We start from the raw sequence: 22724 nt of genomic DNA, 5'->3' as shown, positions 1-22724 counted from the left end.
CTAGGGACACATACAGACTGAAAGTGAGGGGATGGAAAAAGATATTCCATGCCAATGGAAATCAACAGAAAGCTGGAATAGCTATACTCATATCAGATGAAATAGACTTTAAAATAAAAAATGTTACAAGAGATAAGGAAGGACACTACATAATGATCAAGGGATCAATCCAAGAAGAAGATATAACAATTATAAATATATATGCACCGAACATAGGGGCACCTCAATACCTAAGGCAACTGCTAACAGCTATAAAAGAGGAAAAAGACAGTAACGCAATAATAGTGGGGGACTTTAACACCTCACTTACACCAATGGACAGATCATCCAAAATGAAAATAAATAAGGAAACACAAGCTTTAAATGACACAATAGACCAGATGGATTTAACTGATATTTATAGGACATTCCATCCAAAAACAGGAGATTACACTTTCTTCTCAAGTGTGCACAGAACATTCTCCAGGATAGATCACATCTTGGGTGACAAATCAAGCCTCAGTAAATTTAAGAATATTGAAATCATACCAAACATCTTTTCTGACCACAACGCTATGAAATTAGAAATGAATTACAGCGAATAAAATGTAAAAAACACTAACACATGGAGGCTAAACAATACGTTACTAAATAACCAAGAGACCACTGAAGAAATCAAAAAGGAAATCAAAAAATACCTGGAGACAAATGGCAATGAAAACACGACTATCCAAAACCTATGGGATGCAGCAAAAGCAGTTCTAAGAGGGAAGTTTATAGCTATACAAGCCTACCTCAAGAAACAAGAAAAATCTCAACTAAACAATCTAACTTTACACCTAAAGGAACTAGAGAAAGAACAAACAAAACCCAAAGTGAGCAGAAGGAAAGGAATCATAAAGATCAGAGTAAAAATAAATGAAATAGAAACAAAGAAAACAATAGCAAAGATCAATAAAACAAAAAGCTGGTTCTTTGAGAAGATAAAATTGATAAATCTTTAGCAAGACTCATCAAGAAAAAGAGGGAGAGGACTCAAATCAATAAAATTAGAAATGAGAAAGGAGAAGTTACAACAGACACTGCAGAAATACAAAGCATCCTAGAGACTACTACAAGCAACTCTATGCCAATAAAATGGACAACCTGGAAGAAATGGACAAAATCTTAGAAAGGTATAACCTTCCAAGACTGAATCAGGAACAAATAGAAAATATGAACAGACAAATCACAAGTAATTAAATTGAAACTCTGATTTAAAATCTTCCAACAAGCAAAAGTCCAGAACCAGATGGCTTAACAGGTGAATTCTACCAAATATTTAGAGAAGAGCTAACACCCATCCTTCTCAAACTCTTCAAAAAAATTGCAGAGGAAGGAACACTCCCAAACTCATTCTATGAGGCCACCATCACCCTGATACCAAAACCAGACAAAGATATTACAAAAAAAGAATATTACAGACCAATATCACTGATGAATATAGATGCAAAAATCCTCAACAAAATACTAGCAAGCAGTATCCAACAACCCATTAAAAGGATCATACACCATGATGAAGTGGGATGCAAGGATTCTTCAATATATGCAAATCAATCAGTGTGATACACCATATTAACAAATTGAAGAAGAAAAACCATATGATCATCTCAATAGATGCAGAAAAAGCTTTTGACAAAACTCAACACACATTTATGATAAAATCTCCAGAAAGTGGGCATAGAGGGAACCTACCTCAACATAATAAAGGCCATATACGACAAGCCCACAGCAAACATCATTCTCAATGGTGAAAAACTGAAAGCATTTCCTCTAAGATCAGGAACAAGACAAGGATGTCCACTCTCACCACTATTATTCAACATAGTTTTGGAAGTCCTAGCCACGGCAATCAGAGAAGAAAAAGAAATACAGATTGGAAAAGAAGAAGTAAAACTGTCACTGTTTGCAGATGACACAATACTATACATAGAGAATCCTAAAGATGCCACCAGAAAACTACTTAGAGCTAATCAGTGAATTTGGTAAAGTAGCAGGATACAAAGTTAATGCACAGAAATCTCTGGCATTCCTATATACTAATGATGAAAAATCTGAAAGAGAAATTAAGGAAACACTCCCATTTACCACTGCAACAAAAAGAATAAAATATCTAGGAATAAACCTACCTAAGGAGACAAAAACCTGTATGCAGAAAACTATAAGACACTGATGAAAGAAATTAAAGATGATACCAACAGATGGAGAGATATACCATGTTCTTGGATTGGAAGTATCAATATTGTGAAAAATGACTATACTACTGAAAGCAATCTACAGATTCAATGCAAGCCCTATCAAATTACCAATGGCATTTTTTACGGAACTAGAACAAAAAATCTTAAAATTTGTATGGAGATACAAAAGACCCCGAATAGCCAAAGCAGTCTTGAGGGAAAAAAACGGAGCTGGAGGAATCACACTCCTGGACTTTAGACTATACTACAAAGCTACAGTAATCAAGACAATATGGTACCGGCACAAAAACAGAAACATAGACCAATGGAACAAGATAGAGAGCCCAGAGGTAAACCCACGTACCTATGGTCAACTAATCTATGATAAAGGACACAAGGATATACAATGGAGAAAAGACAGTCTCTTCAATAAGTGGTGCTGGGAAAACTGGACAGCTACATGTAAAAGAATGAAATTAGAACACTCCTTAACACCATATGCAAAAATAAACTCAAAATGGATTAGAGGTCTAAATGTAAGACCGGATACTATAAAACTCTTAGAGGAAAACATAGGAAGAACACTCTTTGACATAAATCACAGCAAGATCTTTTTTGATCCACCTCTTAGAGTGATGGAAATAAAAACAAAAATAAACAAATATGATCTAATGAAACTTAAAAGCTTTTACACAGCAAAGGAAACCATAAAAAAGACAAAAAGACAACCCTCAGAATGGGAGAAAATATTTGCAAACAAATCAATGGACAAAGGATTAATCTCCAAAATATATAAACAGCTCATGCAGATCAATATTGAAAAACAAACAACCCAATCCAGAAATGGGCAGAAGACCTAAATAGACATTTCTCCAAAGAAGACATACAGATGGCCACGAAACACATGAAAAGGTGCTCAACATCACTAATTATTAGAGAAATGCAAATCAAAACTACAATGAGGTATCACCTCACACTAGTAAGAATGGGCATCATCAGAAAATCTACAAACAACAAATGCTGGAAAGGGTGTGGAGGAAAGGGAACCCTCTTGCACTGTTGGTGGGAATGTAAATTGATACAGCCTCTATGGATAACACTATGGAGGTTCCTTAAAAAGCTAAAAATAGAATTACCATGTGATCCAGCAACCCCACTACTGGGCATATACCCAGAGAAAATCATAATTCAAAAAGGCTCATGCACCTCAGTGTTCATTGCAGCACTATTTACAATAGCCAGGTCATGGAAGCAACCTAAATGCCCATCGACAGATGAATGGATAAAGAAGATGTGGTACATATATACAGTGGAATATTTCTCAGCCATAAAATGGAACGAAACTGGGTCATTTGTTGAGACATGGATGGATATAGAGACTGTCATACAGAGTGAAGTAAGTCAGAAAGAGAAAAACAAATACCATATACTATCATATATATGTGGAACCTAGAAGAATGGTACAGATAAACTGGTTTGCAGGGCAGAAATTGAGACACAGATGTACGGAACAAACATATGGACACCAAGGGGGGAAAGCGGCAGGTGGGTGGGGGTGGTGGTGTGATGAATTGGGTGATTGGGATTGACATGTATACAGTGATGTGTATAAAATTGATGACTAATAAGAATCTGCTGTATAAAAACATAAATAAAATAAAATTCAAAAATACAAAAGAAAAAAATAATACCTACGATAGATACACAAAAACTGAAAACAAAGGAACACAAGCATACTACCAAAGAAAATCGTCTTTGTTTGAAAGAACAAAAAGAAGAAGAAACGAACAAAGAAGAACTACAAAAACAACTAATAAAATGGCAAAAAGTACAGACCCACCAATAACTGTTTTAAATGTTAGTGGACTAAATGCTGCACTCAAAAGATATGGTTGCTGATTGGATTAAGAAAAAAAAAAAGACAAGGCCCTTCAATATCATGCCTACAAGAGACTCACTTCAGGGCCAAAGACACACACACACACGACTGAAAGCAAGGGGATGAAAAAAAATATTTCATGGAAATGACAAGAAGTGTGGCAATACTCATATCAGACGAAACAGACTTTAAAACAAAGGCTATAACAAAAGACCAAGAAAATCATTAGGTAATAATAAAGGAATCAATACAAGAAAAGGATATTACACCCCTTAACGTATATGCATCCAATACAGGAGCACCTAAATATGTAAAGCAAATACAAACAGACATTAAGGAAGAAACTAACAATAATACAATAATAGTAGGGGACTTTAATATCCCACTTACATCAATGGACAGATCATCCAGGCAGAAAATCAAAAAGGCAAGATTGGTCTTAAATGATACAATAGACCAGCTGGATTTGATAGATAACTACAGGACATTACATCAAAAAGCAGCAAAATATGCATTCTTTTCAAGTGCATATGGAATGTTCTCCAGGATAGATCACATGCTGGGCCACAAAACAAGTCTCAACAAATTTAAAAGGATAGAAATTATATCAAGCATTTTTTTCCCAATCACAATGGTATGAAACTATAAATCAACTACAGAGAGAAAAATGGGAAAAGAACAAACACGTGAAGACTAAACAACATGCTACTAAAAATCCAATAGGTCAATGAAGAGATCAAAGGGGAAATCAGAAAAATACCTCAAGGCAAATGAAAATGGAAACACAACACTCCAAAATCTATGGGATGCAACAAAATCAGTTCTAAGAGGGGAGTTCACAGTGATACAAGTCTTCCTCACAAAACAAGAAAAATCTCAAACAACATAACCTACCACCTAAAAGAATTAGAAAAAGAACAAAGCCCAACATCAGCAGAAGGAAGGAAATATAAAGATCAGAACGGAAATCGATAAAATCGAGATCAAAAAAATAGAAAAGATCAGTGAAACCAAGATCTGTTCTTTTTTTTTTTTAATTTATTTATTTTTGGCTGTGTTGGGTCTCATTTCTGCGCGAGGGCTTTCTCTAGTTGCGGCGAGCAGGGGCCACTCTTCATCACAGTGCCTGGGCCTCTCACTATTGCAGCCTCTCTTGTTGCAGAGCACAGGCTCCAGACGTGCAGGCTCAGCAGCTGTGGCTCATGGGCCCAGTTGCTCCGCGGCATGTGGGATCCTCCCAGGCCAGGACTCGAACCCATGTCCCCTGCATTGGCAGGCAGGCCCTCAACCACTGCACCACCAGGGAAGCCCCCTGTTCTTTTTTAAAGATAAAATTGATAAACCTTTAGCCAGGTTCACCAAGAAGAAAAGAGAGAGGACTCAAGTAAATAAAATAAGAATGAAAGAGGACAAATAACAACCAATATCACAGAGATACAAAAAATCATAAGAGAATATACTACAAACAGTTGTATGCCAACAAATTGGACAACCTAGAAGAAATGGACAAATTTCTAGAAACATACAACCTGACAAGACTGAATCAAGAATAAACAAACAATTTGAACAAACCACTCACTAGTAGTAAAATTGAATTTGTAATAAAAAAATAAATAAAAACTTTAAAAACTCCCAGCAAACAAAAGTCCAGGACTTAAGGCTTCACAGGGAATTTTTTTTTTTTTTTGGCTGCATTGGGTCTTCATTGCTGTGCGTGGGCCTTCTCTAGTTGTGGTGAGCAGGGGTCACTCTTCATTGTGGTTCACGGGCTTCTCATTGCAGTGACTTCTCCTGTTGTGGAGCATGGGCTCTAGACATGTGGGCTTCAGTAGTTGTAGCTCACGGGCTCTAGAGCACAGGCTCAGCAGTTGTGGCACACAGACCTAGTTGCTCTGCGGCATGTGGGATCTTCCCAGACCAGGGCTTGAATCCATGTCCCCTGCATTGGCAGGCGGATTCTTAACCACTGCGCCATCAGGGAAGCCCCTCACAGGGAAATTTTACCAAACATATAAAGAAGAACTTATACCTATCCTTCTTAAACTATTCCAAAAAATTGAAGAGGACAGAACAATCCCAAAATCATTCTACAACACCACCATTACCCTGATACCAAAGACACTATTAAAAAAAAAATTACAGGCCAACATCTTGGATGAATATTGATGCATAAATCCTCAACAAAATATTAGCAAATAAAATCCAACAAAATATAAAAAGGATGATACATAATGATCAAGTTGGATTTATTCCAGGAACACAAGGATGGTTCAACATTCACAAATTGGGCTTCCCTTGTGGCACAGTAGTTGAGAGTTCGCCTGCCAATGCAGGAGACACGGGTTTGAGCCCTGGTCAGGGAGGATCCCACATGTCACAGAGCAACTAAGCCCGGGTGCCACAACTACCGAGCCTGTGCTCTAGAGCCTGTGAGCCACAACTACTGAGCCTGCATGCCACAACTACTGAAGCCCGTGTGCCTAGAGCCAATGCTCCACAACAGGAGAAGCCACTGCAATGAGAAGCCCGCCCACTGCAACAAAGAGTAGCTCCCACTCGCCACAACTAGGGAAAGCCCACACACAGCAATGAAGACCCAATGCAGCCATAAATAAATAAATAAATTTATTTATTTTAAAAAATTCACAAATCAATCAATGTGATACACCACATTAACAAAAGGAAGGATAAAAATCACATGATCATCTCAATAGATACAGAAAAAGCATTTGACAAAATTCAACACTCATTCCTGATAAAAGCTCTCATCAAAGTGGGCATAGAGGGAACATATCTCAACATAATAAAGGCCATTTATGACAAGCCCACAGCCAGTATCATACTCAATGGTAAAAGTTGAAAGCCTTTCCTCTAAATTTAGTAAAAGACAAGGATGCCCACTCTCACCACTTCTGTTTAACATAATATTGGAAGTCCTAGCCAGAGAAATCAGACAAAAAGAGAAATAAAAGGCATCCAAATTGGAATGGAGAAAGTAAAACTGTCACTATTTGCAGATTACACAATACTTTATATAGAAAGCCTTAAAGTCTCCACTCAAAAACTATTAGAACTAATACATTAATTCAGCAAAGTAGCAGGATACAAGATTAATATACAGAAATCTGTTGTTTCTATATACTAATAATGAACTATCAGAAAGAGAAAGTTTTATAAATTTTCATTTAAAATTGCATCAAAAAGAATAAAATACCTAGCAATAAATTTAGCCAAGGAGGTGAAAGACCTATACTCTGAAAACTATAAAACACTAATGAAAAACATTGAAGATGATACAAAGAAATGGGAGGATATCCCAAGCCCTTAGATTCAAAGAATTAATATTGTTAAAATGGCCATGCTACACAAAGCAATCTACAGATTTAATGCAATCCTCATCAAAATACCATGAAATTTTTCATAGAACTAGAACAAATAATCCTAAAATTCATATGGAACCACAAAAAATAACCCGAATTGCCAAAGCAATCTTGAGAAAAAGAACAAAGCTAGAATATCACTTTCCCAGAGTTCATACTATACTACAAAGCTACCATAATCAAAACAGCATAGTACTGGCACTAAACCAGACACACAGATCAATGGAACAAAATAGAGCCCAGAAATAAACCCATGTACCTATAGTCAATTAATCTACAACAAAGGAGGCAATAATATATAATGGAGAAAAGACTGTCTCCTCAATAAGTGGTTCTGGGAAAACTGGTCAGCTACATGTAAAACAATGTGATTACAACATTTCCTCACATCATATACACAAATAAATTCAAAGTGGTTTAAAGAGTAAATGTAAGACTTGAAACCATAAAACTTCTAGAAGAGAACATAGGCAGGACACCCTTTGACACAAAATCATAGCAACATTTTTTGGAACTGTCTCCTAAGGCAAAAGTAATAAAAACAAAAATAAACTAATGGGACATTATTACACTTAAAAGCCTTTGCTTTTAAAAGCTTTTTGATTTTTGTTTTGTTGATGGTTTCAACAAAACAAAAAGACAACCAATGGAATGGGAGAAAATATTTTCAAATGATATGACTGACATGGAGTTAATATCCAAGATATGTGAACAGTTCATACAACTCAATACTAAAAAGAAATTTTTAATGGGCAGAATACCTGAATAAAAGACATATAGATGGCTAACAGATAAATGAAAAGATGTTCAACATCACTAATTATTAGAGAAATGCAAGTCAAAACAATGAGTTGTCCCTTCTCCTCTAAGCAACCAGATGGAACTTTCCAAAATCTGTCATGTCATGTCATTCCTTTGCTCTGATCCCCTCCCACTGAGTGAAAACAAGTGTCCTTCAGGGCCCCTAGCTGCTCTCTAACTTCATCCCCTCCATCCTCTTACTCGCCCACTCCTTTAGAGCCAGGCTGGCTGTGTCAGTCAGGGTCTATTCATGAGACAGAAACCATCAGTAATGTGCATGGGGAAAGTTTAATACAAAGAGTTATTGACCATAACAGGGGGGTGGAGTAATCAGGGGTTGGAGAACACCAAAAACTACAGGGGTTTCATATTTAAGGAGCAGCTTCTAACCCTAGGCCTGAGAGAGCCCAAAACGAGCCCAGCCCCAAACAAGATTGAGATCAGGCTTAGCTGGAGAGGGCATGCTGTGGCTCTACAGATGGCAGAGGAGTCACCGTGGTCCTCACTAGTGGAAGCTGCTGGGAATCTGCCCTCTAGCAATGGCCAGGGAAAGCCATTCATGGTGAGGTATCTCCCCAGAGGCACTCTGTACAGAACCACCCAAGACAGGTGCGAGGGGAAGCTGCTGGTTGCTGGGTGCTGATGGCCAATGTGCACTGCAGGTGGCAGTGCTAAAGAAGCCATCTTCCCTGCAGAAGTGGGCTGAGAGCACAGCAGAACCAGAACAGAAAGCCCTCTTCTCCTGCAATGTCTCTCCAGCACCCTCCACTGACAAACCTTAAAATCATGCTAGCTGTCAAAAAGGACTTGAGACGCAGTCAATTGATAAGTGGCCTGTGACTTTCTTGATAGTCTCTGAAAAATACATTCCCACCTCAGTGCCTTTGCAGTTGCTGTGCCCTCCACCTAGAATCCTTCTCAATCCCCAACATTTTCTGCATGACTTGCTCCCTTACATCCAACAGATTTCTGCTCAAATTGCTCTTTATCAGTAGGCCTTTTCTGACCAACTTACTTAAATAGCACCATACTCGTAGCACTCACCATCTCCCTCATCCTGATTTCCTTTCTCCAAAGCAATTATTTATTTGCATGTTTATTATTTATTGTCCATCTTCCCCTTTTAGTTAGGATGTTAGCTCATCAAGTACAGAGAATTCTATTTTGTTCACTTTTTTATATCCAGCAGAGTTGAATTGAACAGTGCCTAGTACATAGTAGGCATTCAATTAAAAATTTTGAATAAATTGTTGTAAATTAGGAACATACAGGAAAAGAAGGGAAAAATACCTGCCAGAATCTCATCACTGAGACACTACCACAGTTAACATGACAAGTTTCCTTTCAGATTTTCCCCAATAAGGATTTTTTTTTAATTTTTTGTAGGATCTTAACATACACACAGAAATGCATTCATATGTGCAGCTTGCTGAATTTTCACAAACTAAACCCACCCAGCACCCAAATCAAAAAATAGGACATTACCAAGCAACCTAGACTCTCCCTTTGTGCCCCCTCTAAATGTAACCATTATCCTAGATTGTGGAAGCAGAGATTAGTTTTTGCCTTTCGTATGAGTGGAATAACACAGTATGTATTTTGTGATTGGTCTTGGCTTCTGTCACTTGACATTTTTATAGAAGATTCATCCATATTTGTGTTATTGTGTGTATCTTTCATACTCCTTGATGTGCAATATTCCAATGTGTGGATATACTACAATTTATTTGTTGTACTGTTGATGGATATTTGTACAGTTATTATGAAGAGAATCACTATATGTTTTTCCTGTACGTGTCTTCTTCTGAGCATATGTCAGCATTTCTGTTGGGTATATATCTAAGGGTGGATATGCACATATTCAGCTTTACCAATCAGCCTCCCCAGCCCACACCCCAGGAATATTCTCTTTCATTCGTGTCAACTAGCATTCCCTGACATGACATATATGAAGCACCCAGCACTGTGCGTAGCCCTCAATATCCTCATATTGAGGATATTGGAATTCTGGAAACGGGCATGCCCCTTCTTTGATTTCATGCAAAGCCCTGTACCTGGTTCAGTGGGATGAAACAAAGACAAGTAAGCCATGTGATACGTAAGAGTAAACAAACTCTGTAACTATAGATCTCACTCCAGAAAAAAAAAATTCTAAGGTTCTACTCAAAAGAAAAAACAAAACTAGAATTGAGGGCTTCCCTGGTGGCGCAGTGGTTGAGAGTCCGCCTGCTGATGCAGGGGATACGGGTTCGTGCCCTGGTCCGGGAAGATCCCACATGCCGCAGAGCGGCTGGGCCCATGAGCCATGGCCGCTGAGCCTGTGCGTCCGAAGCCTGTGCTCCGCAACGGGAGAGGCCGCAACAGTGAGAGGCCCGCATACCGTAAAAACAAAACAAAACAAAAACCTAGAATTGAAAGGCTCAAGAATAACAATAAAAATAGCAAACATTCATTAACCACTTCCTCTGCAGCAACCTTACTGTGTATATTACCTCATTTAATCTTCAGTGAGATGAGGTTCTTCATTCTGTAACACCAGAGCCCACTTTTTTTTGCTGTTTGACTGCTGACAGCTTTCAAGCTCTTAAGCAAGCTGTGGGTGCTCTCTCTTGGCACCTGTGGGATGTCCAAGCCATACATGCCTTGGCCCTTCCATAGGACCTTACCACAGCCCCCCGCCCCAGCAAGCACAGCGAAATGGGACAGTCGCCCCACCTGACTCTCTCAAGCCATTTTCAGGCCTGCTTGGGACCCTGCCCTGCTCTCCCCAGAAAGCCTCATTATGGCTATAATAAATCCTTTCAAACACTTGTGGTGCATTTATAGGGTCATCAGTCTCAGATATCCAAACTGAACTTGGCGGAAGGCTCAATCCTGCGCCCCATGAAGCAACAAGAAGACACATCTCCATTTTATAGATGAGGAATGTGAGCTCAGAAAAGTTACTCATCATTCGTTTATTCAACAACATGTGTTCAGTGCACAGAGCAGTGGGAAAAAAACATGGATAAATTTGCAGCCCTCGGTAGGGTGAAGGAAGTAGTTCGCAGAAAAATAAATGTAAATTGCTTTTAAATATATGAAAACATAACTAATGTCCCTTATAGCTAAATATATACTAATTAAAACAAGGAGATATTTTTAACTTAAAATTAAATTGAACAAGCTCTAACACTGTAACAATACACTGTGTTGGCACCTGCATACACCATTATAAGTGGTGTAGGGTGATACCACTGGAAGGCTACCTGGTAGATCTATCAACATTTTAAATGTAGCCCCCCCCTCCCTTTGTAACCTTACTTTTAGGAATTTATAAACATGGACAAAGGTATGTCCCTACAGCTAAAGAGGGGCAGGGCTTGACACCTCCTTCTTTCCTTAAAGTGTATTTTATTTCTGTATAGGTGTTTGTAGAAAATTAGAAAATACAGAAGGTTAGGAAGAAAAACTCCAACCCACAATCCGAGCATCCCTGAATAAGACTGAGCCCACACATTTGCTGCGGTTCCTTCCTCCTGACAGAGAAATGCTGCCTCCTGGTGGATTTATTTCTTAAGTACATTCATTATTTTACCATTTTTAATTTTTTAAATGTACTTAATTTTTTTAACTAGGTAGTGCACTCACACGGTTCAATATTTTTAAAGTTCTAAATGGAATAGAGTGGAAACTCTCCCATCCATTCCTTTTCCCCTTGAACTAGGGTCCTTTCCCCACAGGCAACTGAACTGGCCAATTCCTCATACATAGCTTTCCAGAGATCTTTTATGCATACACCTGGATTCATTTGGTGAGAGTTTCTTTCTTTCTATTGCCTGCCTTTGAATCATGAATATTGCTCCTAAAAACTTAGAAAATTCAAAGAAAAAATATTTCTACATAAAATATTCATTACTGCCTGATTTGAAGTCATAGAAAATCAGAGATACTATGAATTTCCCAAATAGGAAGAATGACCAAGTTATGTTACACTCACTAAATGTACATTTGGTCATCATTATGAAGATTTATGTAATAACATGGAAAAATGTCTATCACAGAAGTTTATTTTGAAGACAATACACAAAAGAGGAAATAACTTAAAAATACATCCCTACTTTAAAATTTTTAAAACAATGATATATCATTTTTCAGCTGTCAAACTAGAAAAGTGTTTTTCTTCTGAATGATAATCATCAGTTCTAAGGAGCATGTTGTGAAAAGTGTAGCTGTGCCTGTTTTATAACAGAGTAAATCGACTCAAGTGTTAAGTTAATTAAAACACTGACACCCTCTGACTCAGAGATTCCTTTTTAAATTATCTAAATATAGAATAATCCTTATGCAAAAATATGGTCATCACATTATTTGTTAATGAAAAAACTAATCTTAATGTCCAACTACAGAAAAGTGGCTAAGTAAATAGTGAGATACTAAAGTCATTCTAATGTTTGCAAAGATTCAGAATGTGTTTTGATGTTAAAATAAATAGAAAGCTGAGTACATAGTAAGCTCACAAAACCCAAAAAAGGAGACAAGACTAACAATGAATATATGGAATTTTGGGACTCGAGTAATTTCTTTCTATAGTCATTCTTTATGAGCATTTATATAATAAAATATTTTTAAAGAAATGAGTAGAATACAAGACCTATGAAATAGTACACATGTGGCTCTGACCAAGCACAATTTAGATTTAAATCCAGCAGCAAACCTAATGCCTTTATTATCTCATTTAGTCCTCACAGCCACAGACCAATTCACTAACTGAACTAATGTTATAGGGCATCGGTCCCCAACTTTTTGAAAGCAGGGACCAGTTTTGTGGAAAACAATTTTTCCACGGACTGGGGGGGCGGGGGAGGGAATGGTTTCAGGATGATTCAACCGCGTTACATTTATTGTGCACTTTATTTCTATTATTATTACATTGTGATATATAATGAAATAATTATATAATGCAGAATCAGTGGCAGCCCTGAGCTTGTTTTCCTGCAACTAGATGGTCCCGTCTGGGGGTGATGGGAGACAGTGACACCCAAAGCGTTCTGCTTATGTCCAGTCTACTCCGTAAGATGCAGCTTACTTATCACTTGCCACTCACTGATAGGGTTTTGATATTAGTCTGCAAGCAATTGATTTATTATGGCCTCTGTGCAGTCAAACCTCTCTGCTAATGATAATCTGTATTTGCAGCCGCTCCCCAGTGCTAGCATCACCACCTCAGCCCCACCTCAGATCATCAGGCATTAGATTCTCGTAAGGAGCACGCAACCTAGATCCCTCGCGTGCACGGTTCACAGTATGGTTCCCACTCCTATGAGAATCTAATGCCGCCACTGATCTGACAGGAGGTGGAGCTCAGGCGGTAATGCGAGCAATGGGTAGTGGCTGTAAATACAGATGAAGCTTTGCTTACTCACCCGCCGCTCACCTCCTACTGTGTGGCCCACTTCCTAACAGGCCGTGGACCTGTACCGGTACCGGTCCGTGGACTGGGGGTTGGGGACCCCTGTTATAGAGTCTTAATGTGAAAACTGGAAAGGAGTAAAGTCTGTAAGCAGGTCAAAGCACATTAGAATTCTCCACCCAACCCCTTTACCTCCAGGGACTTAGGAGTTCTCTTCAAGATACAATGGTCAGAATGCCCCAGTATCTAATTGCAAACTTCTCCAATGGTTCTCAAAAGCAGGTGTGCCAAAGATTATTCTATGTAAGATTGTATACACAGAACCACATGGACCATATATACTTCAAGAAGGTTTTAGTCGACTTTCAAGAACAGTTTTGAGCATCCAGGGTTTTTACTTACTGATCACTAGGCAGTGTGTGACCCTATTTTTCCTTAGTTGACTATGCTTATTTGTGTGATAGAAGTAAGAGTCCCCGTCTTTCAGCTCAGGCTAGGAGTACAAAGCCCTTCTGTGTCACGCCTGGCAGGTAAGTGAGAGGCAAACCAGCCCTGCTTTGCGGTTCATACTGCTCAGGGTATAGGTTCTTGCGACACTGTCTGAGCCAACCATTGACTCTTCTGCCAAAAGCCACTGCCAAATTCACCTCCCTGATGTCCCTACTCCTCAGCCTTCCTCCGTGGGAATAACCTTCCCACAACAAAAAGCCTTAGTAAATTCTTTCCATGAAGAAACTTTTTTTTCTCCTTTTTATGAGGTGAAATTCACCTAACATAAAATTAACCACTTTACTTTGACCATTACAACTCAATAGTATTTAGTATATTCACAATGTTGTGCACTGTGCATAGAGAGCTGGTAAGCTCTCTCTAGTTTCAAAACCCTTTTCATCACCACATAAAAACACCACGTACCCATTAAGTAACCACTCTCCATTTCCCCCATTCCATCCACATCCCTTGGTAACCTCTAATCTGCTTTCTGTCTCTATGGTTTTACCTATTCATATAAAAGAATCATATACAGAAGCAACCTAAATGTCCATCAACAGATGAATGGATAAAAGATGTGGTATGGGATTTCCCTGGAGGCACAATGGTTAAGAATCCACCTGCCAATGCAGGGGACACAGGTTCAATCCCTGGCCTGGGAAGATCCCACATGCCGTGGAGCAACTAAGGCCCTTGTGCCACAACTACTGAGCCTGTGCTCTAGAGCCCACATGCCACAACTACTGAAGCCTGCGCACCCTAGAGCCTGTGTGTTGCAACTACTGAGCCCACTTGCCACAACTACTGAGCCCATGCGCTGCGACTACTGAAGCCCACGTGCTCTAGGGCCTGCGTGCCACAACTACTGAGCCTGCGTGCTGCAACTACTGAAGCCCGCATGCCTAGAGCCCATGCTCTGCAACAAGAGAGAAACCACCACAATGAGAAGCCTGTGTGCTACAACAAAGAGTAGCCCCTGCTTGCCACAACTAGAGAAAGCCCGTGCACAGCAACAAAGACCCAATGCAGCCAAAAAAAAAAAAAAGATGTGGAATGTATATAGTATATACATTACATATAACATACATACAATATATGTTATATATAACATATATATGTATAAATAATGGAATACTACTCAGCCATAGAAAAAGGAGATTTTGCCATTTGCAACAACATGGATGGACTTGGAAGACATTATGCTAAGTGAAATAAGTCACACAGACAAAGACAAATACTGTATGATATCACTTGTATGTGGAATCTAAAAAATACAACAAACTAGTGAATATAAAAAAAAGAAGCAGACTCACTAACAGAGAACAAACTAGTGGTTATGAGTAGGGAGAGGGAAGTGGAGAGGGGCAATAAAGTGGTAAGGAATTAAGAGGTACAAAGTATTAGGTATAAAATAAGATACAAGGATATATTGTACAACACAGGGAATATAACAAATATTTTGTTTTATAATAACTATAGGGAGGAATCAAGATGGTGGTCCGGGAAGACACAGAGTTCATGTCTCCCCACAGCTAGGGTGAACCAGTAGGACTGGCGGGTGACTGAGGCAGAAAGAGAAGTGGAGGCCAGACAGGAACTGGCACCGCTGAGGGGTGGCTGAGAGGGTGGAGGGGTTCCCATGCCTGGAGGGACCCTGGGGGGCTTGGATCGGGGGGAAGCGGGCCCAGCGTTTCCCCTGCCCAATCGGCCAGGGAAGCCTGCCCTGCTCTTGGGCTGGGTCCTATGTCCTCAGAGGTCCCCTCCAGGCTGGGTTGGTCCTGGGAGTGTAGAAGGGAGGCTGGGACAGAACAGGAGAGGCAGACGGGAGGGGCCCTCCATGACCAGAGGAGCAGGAAAGGAGCAGAGGGCTTTTGCCCCACCCACTGGGCACGGGTAAACTGCTGAGCTCCCAGGGCAGTCCCCCACCCTCCAAAGCCCCCTACGGGCCTTGTGGGTCCTGGAGCATAGGAGGGAGGCCGGGGAAGTCAGAAGAGGCAGGCGACAGGGGCCCTCCAGGATGGGAGGAGCAGGAGAGGAGCGAGGGCATTTTCACTGCCCACTCGAGCCCAGGAAGCCTGCTGGGCTCCGAGGTGGGTCCCGTGCCTGCCCTTCTGAGACCAGAGGTGGGGGGCACACCTGGGCCTATTCTGTTCTGTTGAGCGTAAGCCCCACCCTCCACAAACCTCCAACCTTTTTCAGCCCTGTGGGTACTAAGCATAGGCCCTGCGCTCCACAGCCAAGGCCTTTTCCACCATTTTTTTTTCCTCCTCCTCTTTTCTACTATTGTGGTTCTGATTTACCTCCTGATTGTTGTTTCATCTATATCTTTATTTTTATTTTTCTAACATAGCTGTTAGTTTCCTAGCCTAATCTTATTTTTTACTTAGTTATTTTTCTCCTTTTTTTTTCTTTTGGCCACCCAGCACAGCTTGCATGATCTTGGTTCACGAGCTGGGGGTCAGGTCAAAGTTCCCACAGTGGGAGCACCAACTCCAAGCCACTGGACTAACAGAGAACCTCAGACCCCAGGGAATATTCATCGGTGTGAGGTCTCCCAGAGGTTCTCATCTCAGCACCAAGACCCAGCTGTACCCAACATCCTACAAACAGCAGTGCTGGAAGCCTCAGGTCAAACAACCAGTGAGACAGGAACACAATCCCACTCATGAAAAAAAAAGACGGCAAAAAAATACGTCACAGATGAAGCAGCAAGGTAAAAACCTACAAGACCAAATAAATGAAGAGGAAATAGGCAATCTACCTGAAAAATAATTCAGAGTAATGATAATAAAGATGATACAGAATCTCGGAAATAGAATGGAGGCATAGGTTGAGAAAACACAAGAAATATTTAACAAAGATCTGGAAAAACTGAAAAACAAATAAACAGATGAACAAAACTGAAATGAAAAATACACTAGAAGGAATCAATAACAGAATAACTGAGGCAGAAGAATGAATAAGTGAAGACAGAATGCTGGAAATATCTGCCAAGGAGCAGAATAAAGAAAAAAGAATGAGAAGGATTGAAGACAATCTCAGAGACCTCTGGGACAACACTAAACACACCACCAGTCGAATTATAGAGGTCCCAGAAGAAGAAGAAGAGAAAAAGAAAGGGTCTGAGAAAATATTTGAAGAAATTATAGTGGAAAACTTCCCTAACATGGGAAAGGATATAGCCACCCAAGTCCAGGAAGCACAGAGAGTCCCATACAGGATAAATCCAAGGAGAAACACACCAAGACACATATTAATCAAACTACTAAAAATTAAATTCAAAGAAAAAATATTAAAAGCATCAAGGGAAAAGCAAAAAATAACATACAAAGGAATCCCCATAAGGTTATCAGCTGATTTATCAGCAGAAACTCTGCAGGCCAGAAGGGAGTGGCAGGATATACTTAAAGTAATGAAAGAGAAAAACCTACAACCAAGATTACTCTACCTGGCAAGGATCTCATTCAGATTCGACAGAGAAATCAAAAGCTTTTCAGACAAGCAAAAGCTAAGAGAATTCAGCACCACCAAACCAGCTTTACAACCAACGCTAAAGAAACTTCTCTAGGCGGGAAACACAAGAGAAGAAAAACACCCACAAAAACAAACCCAAAACAATTAAGAAAATGGTAATAGGAACATACAAATCAATAATAACCTAGAATGTAAATGGATTAAATGCCCCAATGAAAAGACACAGACTGGCTGAATGGACACAGAAGCAAGACCCATACATATGCTGTCTATAAGAGACCCACTTCAGACCTAGGGACACATACAGACTGAAAGTGAAGGGATGGAAAAACATTCCATGCAAATGGAAATCAAAAGAAAGCTGGAGCAGCAATACTCATATCAGATAAAATAGACTTTAAAATAAAGACTGTTACAGGAGATAAGGACATTACATTGATCAAGGGATCAATCCAAGAAGAAGATATAACAATTATAAGTGTTTATGCACCCAACATAGGAGCACCTCAATACATAAGGCAAATGCTAACAACCATGAAAGGGGAAATCGACAGTAACACAATAACAATAGGGGACGTTAACCCCCCACTTACACTAATGGACAGATCATCCAAACAGAAAATAAATAAGGAAACACAACCTTCAAATGACACAATTGACCAGACAGATTTAATTGATATTTATAGAACATTCCACCCGAAAGTGGCAGAATACACTTTCTTCTCAAGTGCACAAGGAACATTCTCCAGGATAGATCACATCTTGGGTCACAAAGCAAGCCTCGGAAAATTTAAGAAAATTGAAATTGTATCAAGCATCTTTTCTGATAACAACGCTAAGGGATTGTAAATCATTACAGGAAAAAAAATGTAAAAAACACAAATACATGGAGGCTAAACAGTGCCCTACCAAATAACCAAGAGATCACTGAAGAAATCAAAGAAGAAATTTAAAAATACATAGAAACAAATGACAATGAAAACACAATGATCCAAAACCTATGGGATGCAGCAAAAGCAGTTCTAAGAGGGAAGTTTATAGCAATTCAATCTCACCTCAAGAAACAAGAAAAATCTCAAATAAACAATCTAACCCTACACCTAAAGCAACTAGAGAAAGAAGACAAAGAAAACACAAAGTCAGTAGAAGGAAAGAAATCATAAAGATCAAAGCAGAAATAAACAAAACAGAAACAAAGAAAACAATAGCAAAGATCAATAAAACTAAAAGCTGGTTCTTTAAGAAGATAAACAAAATAGATAAACCCTTGGCCAGACTCATTAACAATAAAAGAGAGAGGATGCAAATCAATAAAATTAGAAATGAAAAAGGAGAAATCACAACTAATACTACAGAAATACAAAGGATTATAAGAAACTACTACAAACCACTATATGCCAATAAAATGGACAACCACGAAGAAATGGACAAATTCTTGGAAAGGTACAATTTTCCAAGACTGAACCAGGAAGAATTAGAAAATATAAACAGACCTATCACAAGTAATGAAATTGAAACTGTAATTAAAAATCTTCCAGCAAGCAAAAGTCCAGGACCAGATGGCTTCACAGGTGAATTCTATCAAACATTTAGAGAAGAGCTAGCACCAATCCTTCTTAAACTCTTTCAAAAAATTGCAGAGGGAGGAACACTCCCAAATTTATTCTACGAAGCCACCATCACCCTGATACCAAAACCAGAAAAAGATGTCACAAAAAAAGAAAATTATAGACCAGTATCACTGATGAACATAGATGCAAAAGTCCTGAACAAAATACTAGCAAACAGAATCCAACAACATATTAAAAGGATCATACACCATGATCAAGTGGGATTTATCCCAGGAATACAAGGATTCTTCAATATACACAAATCAATCAATGTGATACACCATATCAACAAATTAAGGAATAAACACCATATGATCATCTTAATGGATGCAGAAAAAGCTTTTGACAAAATTCAACACCAATTTATGGTTAAAAACTCTCCAGAAAATTGGCATAGAGGGAACCTACTTCAACATAATAAAGCCCATATATGACAAACCCACAGCAAACATTATACTCAATGGTGAAAAACTGAAAGCATTTCCACTATGATCAGGAACAAGACAAGGATGTCCACTCTCGCCACTCTTATTCAACATAGTTTTGGAAGCCCTAGCCATGGCAATCAGAGAAGAAAAAGAGATAAAAGGAATACAAATTGGAAAAGAAGAGGTAAAACTGTCACTGTTTGCCTCTGACATGATACTATACATAGAAAATCCTGAAGATGCTACCAGAAAACTACTAAAACTAATCAATGAATTTGGTAAGGTTGCAGGATACAAAATTAATACACAGAAATCTCTGGCATTCCTATACACTAACAATGAAAAATCAGAAAGAGAAATTAAGGAAACAATCCCATTTACCATCAGAACAAAAAGAATAAAATACCTAGGAATAAACCTATCTAAGGAGACGAAAGATTTATTATCGGAAAACTATAAAACACTGATGAAAGAAATCAAAGATGACATAAACAGATGGAGAAATATACCATGTTCTTGGATTGTAAGAATCAATATTGTGAAAATGACAATACGACCCAAAGCAATCTGCACATTCAATGCAATCCCTATCAAACTACCAATGGCATTCTTCACAGAATTAGAACAAAAAATTTTACAATTCGTATGGAAACACAAAAGACCCCGAATAGCCAAAGCAATCTTGAGAAAGAAAAACGGAGCTGGAGAAATCAGGCTCCCCGACTTCAAACTATACTGCAAAGCTACAGTAATCAAGACAGTATGGTACTAGCACAAAAACAGAAATATAGATCAATGCTACAGGATAGAAAGCCCCGAGATAAACCCACACACATATGGTCACCTAATTTATGACAAAGGAGGCAAAAACATACAACGGAGTAAAGACAGCCTCTTCAATAAGTGGTGCTGGGAAAACTGAACAGCTACATGTAAAAAAAAGAAATTAGAACACTAACACCAAACACAAAAATAAACTCCAAAGACCTAAATGTAAGACGAGACACTATAAAACTCTTAGAGGAAAACATAGGAAAAGCACTCCTTTACATAAACCACAGCAAGATCTTTTTTGACCCACCTCCTAGAGTAATGGAAATAAAAACAAAAATAAACAAACGGGACCTAGTGAAACTTAAAAGCTTTTGCACAGCAAAGGAAACCATAAACAAGATGAAAAGACAACCCTCAGAATGGGAGAAAATATTTGCAAAAGAAACAACGGACAAAGGATTAATCTCCAAAATATACATATAGCTCATGGAGCTCAATATCAAAAAAACAAACAATTCAATTAAAAAATGGGCAGAAGACCTCATTAGACATTTCACCAAAGAAGACATACAGATGTCCAAGAGGCACATGAATAGATGCTCAACATCACTAATTATTAGAGAAATGTAAATCAAAACTACAATGAGGTATCACTTCACACTGGTCAGAATGGCTGTTATCAAAAAATCTAGAAACGATAAATGCTGCAAAGGGTATGGTGAAAAAGGAACCCTCTTGCACTGTTGGTGGGTATGTAAATTGATACAACCACTATGGAGAACAGTATGGAGGTGCCGTAAAAACTAAAAATAGAGCTACCGTATGACCCAGCAATCCCACTACTGGTCATACACCCTGAGAAAACCATAATTCAAAAAGAGACATGTACCACAATGTTCATTGCAGCACTATTTACAATAGCCAGGACATGGTAGCAACCTAAATGTCCATCAACAGATGAATGGATAAAGAAGATGTGGCACATATATACAATGGAATATTACTCAGCCATAAAAAGAAACTAAATTGAGTTATTTGTAGGGAGGTGGATGGACCTAGAGTCTGTCATACAGAGTGAAGTAAGTCAGAAAGAGAAAAACAAATACTGTATGCCAGCAGGGCAGGAATAAAGACGTAGACATGGAGAATGGACTTGAGGACACAGCAGGGGAAGGAGAAGCTGTGGCAAAGTGAGAGTAGCATCAACATATATACACTACCGAATGTAAAATAGTTAACTAGTGGGAAGCAGCAGCATAGCACAAGGAGATCAGCTCAGTGCTTTGCGACAACCTAGAGATATGGGATAGGGAGGGTGGGAGGGAGGCTCAAGAGGGAGGGGATATGGGGATATATGTATGCATATGACTGACTCACTTTGTTGTACAACAGAAACTAACACAGTATTATGAAGCAATTATACTCTAATAAAGAGCTATTTTTAAAAAATAACTATAAATGCAGTATAACCTTTAAAAACTGTGAATCACTATATTGTACACCTGTAACTTATATATTGTATATCAACTATACTTCAATTTAAAAAAAAAACCAAAAAGCAATCATATGTGCCCTTTTGTGTCTGGTTTCTTTTACTTAGCAGAATATTTTCAAGGTTCATCCAAGTAGTAGCTGGTATCAATACTTCATTCCTTTTATGGCTGAATAATATTCCATTGAATTTATAGGCCACAATTTATCTATCCATTCATGCACTGATGGACAGTTGGGTTGTTTCCACCTTTTGCTTGTTATGAACACTGCTATAAACATTCGTGTACAAGTTTCTGTGTAGACATATATTTTCATTTCTCTTGGATATATACTTAGGAGTAGGATTGTTGGCTCATATGGTAATTCTATTTATCTTTTTGAGGAACTGCCAAACCATTTTACACAGTGGCTGCAACATTTTACATTCTCACCAGCAATGCACAATTCCTGTGCATCCTTGCCAACTTTTTTCCCCATTAAACCATCCTAGTGGGTTGAAGTGGTGTCTCATTGTGGGTTTGATTTGAATTTAATGACCAATGATGTTGAACAGTTTTTCATGTGTCATCCATATCTTCTTTGAAGAACTGTGTATTTAATTCCTTTGCTGACATTTTAATTGGGCTGTTTACCTTTCTATTGCTGAGTTGTAAAAGTTCTTTATATAGTCTGAATATTAAACCCAAATCAGATATATGATTTGTAAATATTTTCTCCCATTCTGTAAGTTACCTTTTCACACTCTTGATAATGTCTTTTGATGCAATTTCTAATTTTGATGAAGTCCATTTTTTTTGTTTCTTGT

Source organism: Delphinapterus leucas, chromosome 15, assembly GCF_059928025.1.
Source record: "Delphinapterus leucas isolate spDelLeu-1000000601 "Yukka" chromosome 15, BTC_Dleu_Yukka2, whole genome shotgun sequence".
Lineage (NCBI taxonomy): Eukaryota > Metazoa > Chordata > Mammalia > Artiodactyla > Monodontidae > Delphinapterus > Delphinapterus leucas.
This window is presented reverse-complemented; position numbering follows the sequence as displayed.